Genomic DNA, 14,428 nt, shown 5'->3' on the forward strand with positions numbered 1-14,428 from the left:
AAGGAAGGAAGGAAGGAAGGAAGGAAGAGGAAGGAAGGAAGGAAGGAAGGAAGGAAGGAAGGAAGGAAGGAAGGAAGGAAGGAAGGAAGGAAGGAAGGAAGGAAGGAAAGACAGAGAAAAAGACACAGAGAGAGACAAGGAGAGACAGAGAGAGAGAGAGAGGGAGAGAGAGGAAGAGAGAGATAGAGAGACAAATAGAGACAAAGAGACAGAGAAAGACAGACAGACAGGGAGAGACAGAGACAGAGAGAGAGAGACAGGGAGAGAGGGAGAGAAGGAGAGAGACAGAGAGAGAGTCTTAGATCTCACCCAAGGAGAAGTTCCCCCAGAGTCTCTAGTGTAGCAAGTTGGAAATAGGGATAAAGACTACCAGCTCTTCCATGTTGGCTCCTTCTCACTGTCTTTTTCTTCAGCAACCTGATGTGGGGTTGGCCTCTTCCATCTCCTCTCTTGAAAGTGGAAGCCAAGAGCACCAGAAGTAACTTCGGAAGAGCTCTCCTCTCTCCTGCTGTTGCCTCCTCTCAGGTAGACACACAGCACTGATGTTCACCAGTAAGGAAACAGGCCCACAAACTAATGGATTTCGGACCTTATTTCTCTATAAGAAGTCTGAAGGCCGGGGTGGCCAGGTAGCACAGCGAGTAAGAGCACCGGCTCCAGTGTTGAGAAGACCTGGAGATCGAATCCCGGGCTCAGACACTTAGCACCCACCCAGAAACACCTGGCCGTGTAACCTTGAGCAAGTTACTTAACCCCGATTGCTTTAAAAAAAAAAAAAAGTCTGAAGGCCATCCACCTCCTCATGTGAAGGCCATCCACCTCCTCATGCTTTCTAACTCTTGATGATGGCCGTCAGCACCACTTCCCCTGCCCTTTCTTCTGCCCAGAGGAAAAGCCTGCATTTTAGTGCAGCAGCAATACCACTAGCACACCACATGACCCAGGTCCAGGACCAGCCCTGCATGGTCGACCAGCCCAGAGGACCAAAAACATTAACTACTCACCCAGCCCTTCACAGGAAGAGAAGGCAAGAATAACTAAGGCCCTCCACCTTTGCCCAACAACAACTAGAATTCTGTGAACTTTAATTTTTATCTGCTATCCCTATGACCAACAATTTCTACCATCTATTTCTCTCTGTTTCCCGTATTAGCCAATTAATCAATGACTTACTCCATAAGAGAAAATTATTCCTAACCCCATCTTCCTTTTCCTTCATCCTCATCATTCTCTTGGTAACTCCGTTACTATGACCCAGTCCAACCCTTCATGGTGCACTCTGGATTTCCCATTCCACAGTGAATAAATTTTCCTTCTTTATTAGCCCTCAGTGAGACCTAGCTGCCCCCTGAAAACATCATAACCCCAGTTCTCTTCTCTACCACTGACTTAACCTTTACCAACATTCCCAAAAACTTTAGTCTAATAGAGGGAGTCAGAACACTCCTTGCTTCCCACTGCCACTTCCAAACCCTCCTTTTACCACCATCATTTAGCAACTGTTCTTCCTTTGAAGTCTATAGTATCAAAATTTTCTACCCAGTCCAGATAATGGTAATTTTTGTATATTGACACTCAGGTTATTTTCCTTTCTTTCTCAATGAGGTCAGCACCTGGCTTAGTGTCTCCCTCCTCTATCTAACTTCTGCCCTTATACTAGGAGGTTCAATATCCCTAACCTCCCAATTTTTCAATATCCTTATATTCCAGGACCTATTCCTTCACTCCACTTTAGCCTCAATGGATGGTTACACATTGTTTCTCACAACTGCCCCCCAAAGGGGTCCATTTTCCTAATTAAAAACTCCTGATATGGGGCAGCTAGGTGGTACAGTGAGTAAAGCGCCAGCCCCAGAGTGAGGAGGACCCCAGTTCGGTTCTGCCCTCAGACACTTAACACCCACACAATAATACTAGCTGTGTAACCTTGGGCAAGTTACTTTACCCCAGTTGCCCTCCAAAAGGCAAAAAAACAAACAAAACCTCCTGACATTTCTCTCTTTGTCCATAATCTTCAATAATCCCTTCTCTCCCTATTCTTTTTTACTCCTCCTAAATCCAATCTTCATCCTCATTAAGACCTCTTTCCTTCATTAATTTCTGAGAACATAATGCCTGACTGACTACACTTCTCTTCCTCTCCAATTTTGACCCCATAGTTAGCCAATTCAACTCTGCAATGTCTCCTACTCTCAAAGTCCCCATTCCTTTCATTCACCACCACTTTTGCCTTCCCAAACTTCAGACTTGGATCACTCCCACTTTCCAACTGTTTGATTTTATCCATGCATCCAGCTAAGCAGGGCTGGAGGAAATCACATCACATTCATGTTGACTGAATACATTGTAAATTCATATTATCCAAATTCAACTGAGCCCTTACTGCAACAAGGCAATCCTTCTATTGTTCCCTACTTCATCCTATATCTCACTTCCTACATAAGTTTAAACCTCTTCTCTCCTCAAGCCTTCCACACAGCCTTCCACACTTTTGCCTCTTATCTTTTCTCTCAGCTAAGAAAATTGCCTCTTGCTTTACTGAGAAAATCAAGGCTATTCAACATGAAGTCTCTTTTCTTTCTCTTCATCTCGAAATACCTTGACTCTCATGATCTCTCTTTCTTTCTCCCAGTATCTAAAAATGAGGTAGTCCATCTCCTTACAAAGTCAATCTGTCTCCATTTGCCTTGACTTCTATACCCTCTTCTCCTAGTAAATTGTAGCTTTAATTATTCTCTTTCCTCTAATCTTCAACTTTTTCTTATCCATCGCTTTCTTCCCTATGTCATTCAACCATTCACAGGTTTCATATTCCTTCATCCTGAAAAAAACAAACAAAAACCAAACACCTTTTCATTAGACCTTTGTGGTAGTTCGGTCATGTCCAACTCTTGATGATCCCATGGACGATAGCAAACCAGGGCTGTCCAGGGGTTTTCTTGTCAGAGATACTGGAAGTGCTTTGCCATTTCCTTCTCTAGTGGAATAAGGCAGACAGAGGTTAAGGGACTTGCCCAGGGTCACACAATTAGTAAATGTCTGAGTCCAGATTTGAACTCAGGTCTTCCTTATTCCAGACCTAGTGCTCTATGCACTGAGCCAGGTAGCTGCTTCCTCATTAGACTTTACCATACCCCATAGCCTCAAGTTATTGTTTATTCTTTCTCAGACTCCTAGGAGTGGGAACTGTCTATGCTTACTGTCTCTGCTTTCCTTCTCTCATTCATTCAATTCTTTGTTCTCTGTTTTCTGACCTCAACACTTAACAAATTGTCCCACCAAAACTAGCTATGATCTCTGAAAGTGCCAAATTTTAGAGTCTTTGCTCAGTCTTCAACCTTCTCAATTTGTTTGCTACATTTAACATTATTGACCATCTTCTAGAAACTCTCTTCTATCTGGGCATTTGTGATCTCAGTCTTTCCTGGTTCTTCTCTTACCTATCTAAACAGTTATTCTCTCCCCTCCCCTCCCCTCCCCTCACCTCCCCTTCCCCACCTCCCCAGATGTTGATGCTTCCCTCTCTGATTGTGATTTGGTATGGATGCAATGGTTGGACAGTTTGGAAGCCTGTCTGCTTGATCTGTTTTGTAACTGTCTTGTAACTTCTGTCTGTATACTCTGAAGTTCGGGGTGCTGACCTTTTCCCCCTGAACTAGGTAAATGATATATGTTTGATTGATTAAAGTAAGCTTGTTAACCCATTTTGAATTGCTTTCCTTTAGAAAAGCAGATCTAAGAACCTGTGTTGGCAGTCACCCTGGGGATGCTGGGATGCTTGCTGCAACAGCCTCCTAATTATTTTCCTGCCTCAGGTCTCTTCCCAATTCCAGTTCATTCCCCACACTATTGCCAAAATGATTCTCCTTAAGCACAAATTCAACTCTGTCACTTTCCTAAATTCAGTAAACTCCAATGGCTTCCCATATTGCCTCAGAATCAAATAAAGTCAAAGGGCGATGATCAAGGCAAACAGACCCAAAAGTAGAAACGGCATAAATAAAGATTAGAAACAAAATGCAGAAATGAGGGAAAGGGTTTGGGGAAATGGATTGGTATAAAGCCACATAAAAGAGGTAGAAAAAACTCAAAAATAGAAATACAGTTATCCCTTCCACATGAGGGGGGGCACAGAGCCCAATGATTTGGAAAATACATGTAAAATTTTGGTCCTCCCTTCATACCAGAGATGTTTGAATTTTTTTTTCTTTTATGGAGGGGTTACAGTGCCTTATTGTAAAATTTTGGTTAAGTATTTGATCACAGACTCTGTGTCATCTACTTGACTCCACAAAACTCCCCAAAATTCCCATTTAATTTCTTATGCCTATCCACAATATACCAAAACCACAAAGGGGGAAGTCGGGATGTGAAAGGGATAACTATAGAAAGAAGGAAATAGAGGACATTGGAAAGGGACTTGGAGAGAGAAAGTGAAAGCAACAGTAAAAAAACACACAGAAGGAGAAAATGGTAACAGGAAGAAAACTAGGAAGGATAGGAAAGAGACCTAGAAGACTTCATAGAGGTAGAGATAATAAGAAAAAGAAGGGAGGAAAGTGGGTTGGAAGAATATGAGAGAGAGAGAGAGAGAGAGAGAGAGAGAGAGAGAGAGAGAGAGAGAGAAACCTGGAGATGAAAAATGGGAGACATATCCATTAATAGACAATCAAGTTAATAGACAATCAAGTCTCAGGTTTATACTATAATATATAGTAAAGACAACTTTTCTTAAGCTTACAACTGTCTGAGGAGCTAAGAATCCCAAAATAGTTTGACCTAGGCTGATTGCAAATGTTTAACTAAAGGGAACTCTGGTCCTATCCTAATGTATTATTATAAGTTACTTATTGGTTATCATTGAGCAGATGTGAGAAGGAATGAAGTAAGAATTGAAATACAAGCTGTATAATGAAGTGTCATGTTTTTGTGATACTTAAGTCTGGGTAAAGAAATATTCAGATTTCTAGAAATGCATGAAGAAAAAAGACAATCCACAGAAGCAGAAAACAGAGGACAGCTAAGTTGAAGAAATGGTTCTCTTACTCTATAAAGACATATATTTAGGTACAAATACATTGAGGGACAAAATTCCAATAAGGTGCTACAAAAAAAAAAAAAGCAATAGCAGGAGCCTTTCTACCCACAGTAGGTCCCTGGAGAGCCTAAAATACCAGCATGGAAACTGAAAATAATGGAATTTATCATTTTCATATACAATGATTTACTCCTTATGCATTAGAATATTTGTAGGGTTTGGCAGTTGTTGAGCTTAAAATATAAATGAATGAGACAAAAGAATAAAATAAAATACCCAGTTTAGGGAAGAGGAATTCCAAGGACATGACAAAGTTTATGGAGAAAAGTTGAATTACTTAAAGTCATTGCTAGCCCTATTTTCCCACATCACTGCTGGAAGGTCACTCTTTCCCTGAAAAGCCTGTGAATCAGTCAAGCAGTCTCCTTGTCTTTCATTCTCTTGGAGAGGTTTGTAATCACTAATTAAGCTCATTAGTGGTATTCTTATGAAGAAAGTTAATATTTCAGTACCCATTTGAAACCTTTGCATCACAAAAGCTGAAGAGCTGACTTCAAGTTTGGTGTGGTCCAACAGTGTTATCATTCCAGCCAGCCCCACCAGGTCAGGGTTAGACAGCCAAATTAAAAATAGATTCAAACCTTCTCATGACTCCATGAGACCTAAGGAAAAAAATAAAAATAAACTCCAACTCACATGAAAATTTGGGTTTCAAGAAAGGAAAGAAAAACAAAATGAATCATCTTTATGTGTTTGGAAAAGCTGGAGAACCTGTTGCCATGGACACAGGGTCCTGTTTACAAGCCCCAGTTTTTCCCAGCAAGTCTAAGACCAGCAAAGGAGCCAATGGAAAGTCAGCAGCTGGACCAGCGCATCATTGTCAATATGTTATCACCACTATATCTGCCATTCTGTAATACTCAGTATGGAGCAGATGATGTTAATGACTGCCATGTCAAGCTTAATGTCTTGTCTCCCTGGAACCACTCTGTCCCTAGGAGGAAGCTTAAGAGGAATGCCAATTGCCTCTGGGATTTGGGAGAGACCTTTCCAGGTTTTGTCATTTTCCTAACAATAGGAGAAGGCAATGCCGGTTTGTAGAGGAGCCAAAGAAAAGGGTTCTTAAATCACTAGAGGGAAAGCACGTTTTTCACTAGACACTAAACAGCTCTTGCATTCCAGTGCCCCTCAGTTCTGAGATTCAAGCCACAGGTCAGAGGAGAAAGAGAGAAGAAGGAAAGGGCCATGGGACTCCAGAGGACTGCTAAAATGGGACTGTGCTTGTGAAGGAATCTATCAGACTTAACAGCCTAAATCATAGGTACAGGTTGCCTGTCAGACCTACATCTGAGTTAGTAATGGTGCACCCACCCCAAGCCAGTGGCCCCCAAAAGCTAATTTCACGTGGTCCAGGGTCCAAAACTAGGATTTCAGGAATTTATTCCATTGAAGTAGAAGAAGGACTGGGACAGTCATTCTACTCTAATGCAAAACCTGTTTTCTAATGCAGGTATTTTTTCCACTTTAAGAAAACCTGATAAACAAAAATTCAAACTTACAAAACAAATAACTTGGTGGGGGAACAGAAGAAAGGGAAATTCACATGATTAAATCATTCCTCTTTGACAAAAAAAAAATTCACTATGTTTTTTTTTTAACTAGTACATTTCAATAAAATTGGATTTGCAAGTACAGAGAAAATCTCTCTGAGTTTTTGAGATGCCACTCTCTCTTAGTTGTCCTCTTACCTGTTTGCTCTTTTCCAGTCTCTTTTAATGGATTATCTTGCATGTCACACCTACTAATTGTGGGTGTTACTCAAAAGTCTGTGTTAGGCCCTTGTCTCATTTCTCTCTCCAATTATCCTTTCCACATCTTGAGAGTTAGGGCACAGTTGCTCCACAATCTGGAAAATCCACATAAAATTTTTTGACCCTTCTTTGTACCAGAGAAGAAGTCTGGATTTTTTTTTCTTTTATGGAATGTTTATAGTAAGTACCTTATTGTAAAATTTGAATTATGTGTTTGGTTATAGGCTACATGTAGGTTAATGTTAGGTAAAAATACTCTATGTAAAAGGACTTCTTGTGTGTCATCTGCTGGCCTTGCCTGTCATCTGTGGCTTCCTCAAAACTCCCATTTGATTTCTTGTGCTGACCCCCAATATATCAAAACTGTGGTGGGGAAAGTCACAACATGGAAGGGATATGTGTATATTCTCTCAGTTGTTGATCTCAGCAATTTCCATGAGCTCAATTATCTTTTCTATGCAGGTAATTCTGAGATATAGATAGGTAGATGGTTGGATGGATGGATGAATAGATGGATGGATGGATAGATGGATGGATGGATGGATGGATGGATGGATGGATGGATGGATGGATGGAGGGATGGATGGATGGATGGAGGGATGGATGGATGGATGGAGGGATGGATAGACAGACAGACAGAAGATGTTGTTACAGGAATGTGAATTTAAGATCTTCCCTGCCCCTAGGCCCTTAAGTGCACCTGGAGCCTGTGGTGGAAGGCTTGGTTTTTGGGAATGCTTTTTGATTGGGCAGTGGGTCAAGAGGGTTGTTACATTCTCTGAGCCAGGAGAAGGCTATATAAACCCTGATGTGAGGCTTTGTTTTGGGGCTTACCTTGAGAAGTCTTGTGTGATTTGACCAGACGAGACTCTGGGCAGCCATCGAGTCCCCCAGCTTTGAAAACCTAGATGTTGGTGCTTCCCTCCCTGGTAACTGTGACTAGGTATGGATGTAATGGTCAGACAGTTGGAGGCCTGTCTGCTGAAATGTTTCTCTGTCTTCTTGAAACTTCTGCTTGTAACTTCTGTCTGTATACTATGAAGTTTTCCCCTGAACTAGGTAAATGATATGTTTGATTGATTAAAGCAAGATTGTTAACACACTTTGAGTTGCTTTCCTTTAGAAAAGCAAATCTAAGAACCTGTGTTGGCAGCCACCCTGGGTATGCTGGGGTGCTTGCTGCTACAGATGTATGTATAGATGTATTTATTATTATCTATGTATATGCATAGGCTTTCTCCCAATTTACCATTCGTTCCCACCACCAGGTACCAGCTTAATACTTTGAATTGGATGTCCCACAGGTATCTTAAACTCAACATGAGACAATATTTGTAAACCCTTTAGCACAATCTCTGGCACATAGAATAAATCTTTGTTGTCTCCCTTCCCTTCCCCATCATGTCTAAAACAGAACTTATTTTTTCCTCAACCCCACACCTCTTGCTAACTTCCATGTTAGGGCATAATCATCATTCTAGGCTCCCAGGCTTACAAGCTCAGTATCAGTCTCAATTCTTCACTCTCACTCACCCCATATGCACAAGAAGAAGCCCAATCTTGTCATTTTTACTTCTGCACTACCTTCTTATCTCCACTCTCTCAACCACCATCCTAGTTCAAGCCTTTATCTCCTCCTTCCTAGACTATTACAATAGTTGTCTATTTGGTCTGCCTACCCTCGCCCCCAAAGACTATGGGGTCTCTCCCCCCTACCCCCCGCCCCATGCATCCCCCATACCAAAGTAATTTTCCTAAAGTGAATGTTTGATCATGTCACTCATTAGACTTCCATGGCTCCTTATTACCTCTGGGATCAAATATAAATTTCACTATTTTGGTATTTAAAATATTTCACATTCTGGACCCTTCCTACCTTTCTAGTCTTCTTACATATTACTCCTTCACCTTACTATACTACTGTGGTCTAACCATCCTGTCCCACTTACCATTTTACACATACAACCCTCTATCTCCCTTCTCTTGACCTGTCTGCTATGCCTGAAATGCTCTCCCTCCTTACCTCTCAGTTTTCCTCTCATCTCAAGAGCCCTTTTTATCTTGCATCTAGAGCCATCACCAATTGTCCTGACCTATGACTTGCCACTGGACTCTGTTGACCCTGAACAAGAGAATGGGGCTGATGACTTTTTGAAAGCTCTGCCTCACTTAAATACAATTCACTTGCAAATCAAGACACCCCCCTCCTGAAGTCATTGTTCCTCTTTGAGAACAAAAGATGAACAACAAACAAGACAGTGCCAGGTACAAAGTGGTAACTTAAAAGCTTGTTAATTGACTGAGAAGACTGGGATTTGTCCTCAGAGGATGTGGGTGTTCATCCAGGATCTGCCCATCACTTCCTGTTGACCTGAGGCCAGTCATTTAACTTCTCTCTAACCCAGTTACCTTCATCTGTGAAATGAGAGATTTTGATTAGATGACCTCTTGGGTGCCTTCCAACTCTAAATCTATAATGACCTATGACCTTGAGCAAAAACAAGTTAAGTGAGAAGTCCCATAAGGTAAGACTTATCAACTAAAGCATAGAAGGGTTGAGATCTGCATTGGTGAAAGGAATTTTCAGTGAAGAAATCAGAGAACCTTGACTTATTGATTTATAAACAAGTTGTTAGGAACACTCTATCTCTTTCTTCACTGGAATTTCTATGGTATTTAACACTATCAACAGCCCTTCCTTCTGGACAATTTCTCCCTCTTTGGCTTACAATGACCTGCCCTCTCCTTATTCTTCTCTAGTCTGTCAGATAATTTCTTCTCAATATCCTTTGCTTCTTCACCAGCATCTTTCAGTCCCTTAAATGTGGGGAACTGACTACATTCTGTCCTTTGTCTATGTTCTCTCTTTTGGTGGTCTTATTCACTCCTGTGGTTTCAGTCATCACAGTGCTATGAATGATTCCTATCTCTGCCTGAGCTGTAGTTCCCACATCTCCAAGTGTCTGCCTGTGTGTGATATGGCACTTCTGCCTAGATGTTACCCACCACTTCAAGCTCAGACAAGCTGTTCCTCCTCCTAATTTATTTTGGTTGATGGCATCAGTATCCTCTCAGTTCCCCAGGGCCTAAACCTTAGAAGAATCTCTCATTTTCCATCTTACTGACTCCCTCCATCAAATCAATTGCCAAGACCAGTTGATCCCAATTAGATTGCTACTCTCAGTTTTCCCCCTTCTCCAATCTTAATGCAATTTTTAAATAATAAAATCTATTATTTATTTTAAACATTCTTTTCTTTTTAAATTTTGAGTTCCAAATTCTCTATTTGCCTCCCAGCCCTCCCCTTCCCACTGAGATGACAAGCAAAATGATATCAATTATACATGTGGAATCTTGCAAAATATATTTCCATATTAGCCATATTGTAAAGAAGCAAAAAAAAAGTGAGTTTATCACTCAGAGTTTATCATTTCTCTCTCTCTTTTTCTTCGGTTCTCTTTCATTTTTTTCATAATGGGCCCTTTGGAATTGTCTTAGATCATTGTATTGATCAGAGTAGCCAAGTTTCTCACAGTTAACCATCATTACAATATTGTTGTTACTGTGCATAATGATCCCCCAGCTCTTCTCTATTTTATATTAGTTCATATAGATCTTGACTTATTTCCCGAAAGCCCCCCTCATCATTTCTCATAGCACAATAATATTCCAAAAGAAAAAATATTCCATCACAATAATATGCCACAACTTGTTCAACCACTCCCTGAAAGATGATCATCCCTTCAATTTCCAATTCATTCCCACCACAAAAAGAGCTGCTATAAATATATATAGGTATATAAGTATATAATATAAATGGCATATAAGTACATATAGGTCTTTTTTCTTTTCTTTAATCTCTTTGGGATAGATACTTAGTAGCAGTATTGCTGGGTGCTAGTTGTTCTCCAGAATGGTTGAACCAGTTCATAACTCCACTAACAATTCATTAATGTACCTATTTTTCTACATCCTCTCCAGCATTTGTCATTTCTGATAGGTGTGAGGTGGTACCTCAGAGTTGTCTTAATTTGCATTTCTCTAATCAATAATGATTTAGAGCATTTTTATATGACTGCAGATTATCTTCATGCAGTTATAAAAGTAATCTCCCCATTTTACAAAAACTTTTGTTTGTTGCCTATAGGATAAAATATATGATCCTTAGTTTAGCATTTAGGAGTATATACAACCTGGCTCCCCCCACCATTTCAAGTTAAGTTATGAATTTATTAAGCACTTGCTCTGTACCTAACTCTATCTTAAGTGCTGGGAAGACAAAGAAAGACAAAACAATCCCTACCTTTAATAATTTCACATTTTAATGGGGGAGATAGCATGCAAACAGGTATGTACATACAAGATATATACAGGATAAACTGAAAGGAAAGTAAATGGCACAGAATGCTGGGCCTGGAGTTAGGAAGACAGCTTTATGAGTTCAAACCTGGCCTCAGACACTTATTAGCTGTGTGACCCTGGGCAAGTCTTAAGCCTATTTGCCTCTATTTCCTCTGTAAATGAGCCGGAAAAGAAAATGGCAAACCATTCCAGTATTTTACCAAGGAAATCCCAAAATGGGGTTGGGAAAAGTTGGACACAACAGAAAAATGACCGAATAACAACAATGAATTGAAACTTACTCAGAAGGAACACACTAGAAGGAGGAGAAGGAAGGAAGAGAAAAAAAGAAAAGAGAGAGGTGGGGAGAGAAACACAGAGACAGGAGAGAGAGAGGAGAGACAGAGACAGGAGAGAGAGAGACAGAGAGACACAAAAAGAGAGCATTTCAACTCTATGTTAATTCTCTTCGCATGCTTTATACTTCAGCAATATACTGCTAAATAGCCTATATTACTGTTTCCTATATTCAGAATGTCATCTCCCACCTCCGTGCATTTCCACAAGCTGCCCTAGCATCTGGAACTCACACCCTTCTCAGCTCTACCTGATGAAGTACTTCTCTTCCTTCAACACTTAGTCCAGCTGCCACCTCCCACACGAACCCTTTTCTGATCCCCCAACAAAAGTGTTCTTTCCCTTCACAGACATTCTTAGAGCACCTTTTCTATATCTCTTCTTTGCCTAATACAACCCTCCCTCGCAGCATACTTACTTGTGAAGATGTGGCACCTGCCTTTTTGGACTAGAAATTCTTTAAGAACAAAGAAGTACACTGGGGCTTTGTTTTTGTTTTTTTATCTTTGTAGATGCCTTGTTGTTCTCAGTATAACTGAAGCAGAAGACTAAAGAAAATTTCAGGTGGCTAGGTGGCGCAGTGAGTAAAGCGCTGGCCCCGGAGTCACAAGGACCAGGGATCGGTTCTAGCCTCAGACACTTAACACCCACACAAAAAACCACTAGCTGCGTAACCTTGGGCAAGTTACTTTACACCAATTGCCCTCCAAAAAGGCAAAAAAAAAAAAAAAAGAAAAGAAAATTTCAGCTAAATTGAAGGATGGCTCAAGGGTTCTCCTCAAAGAAGTAAATAAGGAAATATGTCTGTGTGTGTGTGTGTGTGTGTGTGTGTGTGTATTTCCCCATGGGATATGTGGTCATCTTATACTACATCATTTGTGATAATGATTTGCAAAAAAGACCATCATGAAAATAATTGGAGCTTATAAGTCCCTTTCCATTGCAGATGACATTAAACAAATTCTGTGAAGAATTTAATTGAATCTCCCAAGTAAATCCCAAGCAAGTTTTCTTTCATAAGTGGTGCCTTCAAAGCAAAACTGGACACAGGTAAAGACAGTGAAAAATATGTTGGAAAATACTGTTAAGGAAAAAGGAATGAGAGAGACTAAAAGTTATAGAGCACAGAGAAGCATCACATCTAGCATCAAGAATGCTTTCTGCAATGAATAAAATAAAGAATTGAGAGACACTGAATAACATCACATTAACATATAGGAAGCAATCTGATATTGGTGTGGTCATTTTTAAATCTGCTGCCTGTGTATAGTAGGATCCCCAGATTATTAGAGATTAAAAAATTAACACAAAAAACTAGATGAAAGAATAAACATTTACAAGATATAGCATACACTTAAAACAAGGACAATCTGGCATATTTAAACAAGTTGTCAGTACTGAAAAAAACATGAAATTGATGAAGAAAGGGCATCACAAATTTTATAATAATTTTATACAGAAGTTAACCAATGTAAATTAATTGCTAAAACAAGGATACCAAAGGAGCCTTTTTAAAACCCATTAGTCTTGATCTTGTTGCCATGTAGAGAGGACAATACCAGTTAAGACCATAAATTCATTTTTAAAATCTAAGAGAGAAAGATGGTACAAGATGAGGAGGAACATCTTCTATAAAACAATGATAAGCTGTGGAAGAAAAATCTACATAAAGAAGCTAGTGAGATCCTCAACTAGAAAAAGTTATCTCTGATGTATTAAAGGATCAAATTGAAAGAAGGACTACAGAAGACATATGGAAAACATCTAAAAATCATCATAAGAAGTGATGAAAGGGATAGATTTTAAAGAAACCTGGGGGAAATGCTTATAAATTGATAAAGAGTGAAATGAACAGAACCAGGAGAATAATTTATGAAATGACTACAATAATGTGAAAGAAAACTTTGAAAGTCAGGTCAACAAGCATCTATTTAGCACCATTCTTTTCAATGAAATAGCCAGTCACTATTCTGGAAGACAAATAATGAATTCTGCTTCCCATAATCTCATGTCAGAGAAGTGGTAGACTGTTGGGGGCCAGGAAGTAATGGTATATGGGCTAGTGCCTGCTTGCTTGATGTATGACCTTAAAAGGTAATGAATAGAGCTGTAGAAGATGATTGGCTATGTGTACCTATAAGTTGCCCTGATGCGGAAGTTCAGGGCAGTCGCGATGTAGCTGAGCCTGAATAAACAACTCCTGCAAACCTCGGGTGCTCTGTCTGGTAATTCCTCCTAGGAGGCCGGTGACGACCAAAGACTTACTATGGGTAAGTGAGAGGACGGGATATCAATAGCCCCCCACAACTGGCGCCCAATGTGGGGCCTGGGTAGGGTCCGAGAAGACCGTCTGGGCTGTAACTTAGCTCTCCAGACAGCCTCATTGGTAAAGAGTACCTTTGAGAAGATGGGAGGGGCAGGAGGTGTCCCCGCAATTTTGCCCGAGGAGAAAGGAGTTATTGCCGCGCAGCTTTACAAAGTGTGCACGAAGGGCGGTGTAAAGATACCGATAAGAACGTGCCACCAGTTTGTAGAAAAAATATGGACCATCTGCCCCTGGATACAACATGCGGGGGTGCAGCCAGGCCGATGGGCCGTGGTGGGACAACAAATGGCTTCATATGAGGGAACAAACCCGGGGTCATTAACCCCAACCGATTTCACCGTTTATCCTTAGCAGGCTCCTCTAGTGAGGAGTCGGAGGAGGAATCGACTAGCCGACCTCCTCAATATCTGTGGGAGGAGTTGAGAGAAGCGGAGAGGGGATTAGAAAGCGGGGAAGATGGCGACAGCGAAGGAGCTGGCTCCACGTGCTGTTCGCTGGGAACAAGAACCCGGAAAGGAGGAGTCAGTGGCGCAAAAAAAAAAAAAAAAAAAAAAA

The sequence above is a fragment of the Petaurus breviceps genome, unplaced genomic scaffold (assembly GCF_028583685.1).
Source record: "Petaurus breviceps papuanus isolate PSGF00001 unplaced genomic scaffold, PetGlider_PUasm1.0 90700, whole genome shotgun sequence".
In the NCBI taxonomy this organism is placed as follows: Eukaryota; Metazoa; Chordata; class Mammalia; order Diprotodontia; family Petauridae; genus Petaurus; species Petaurus breviceps.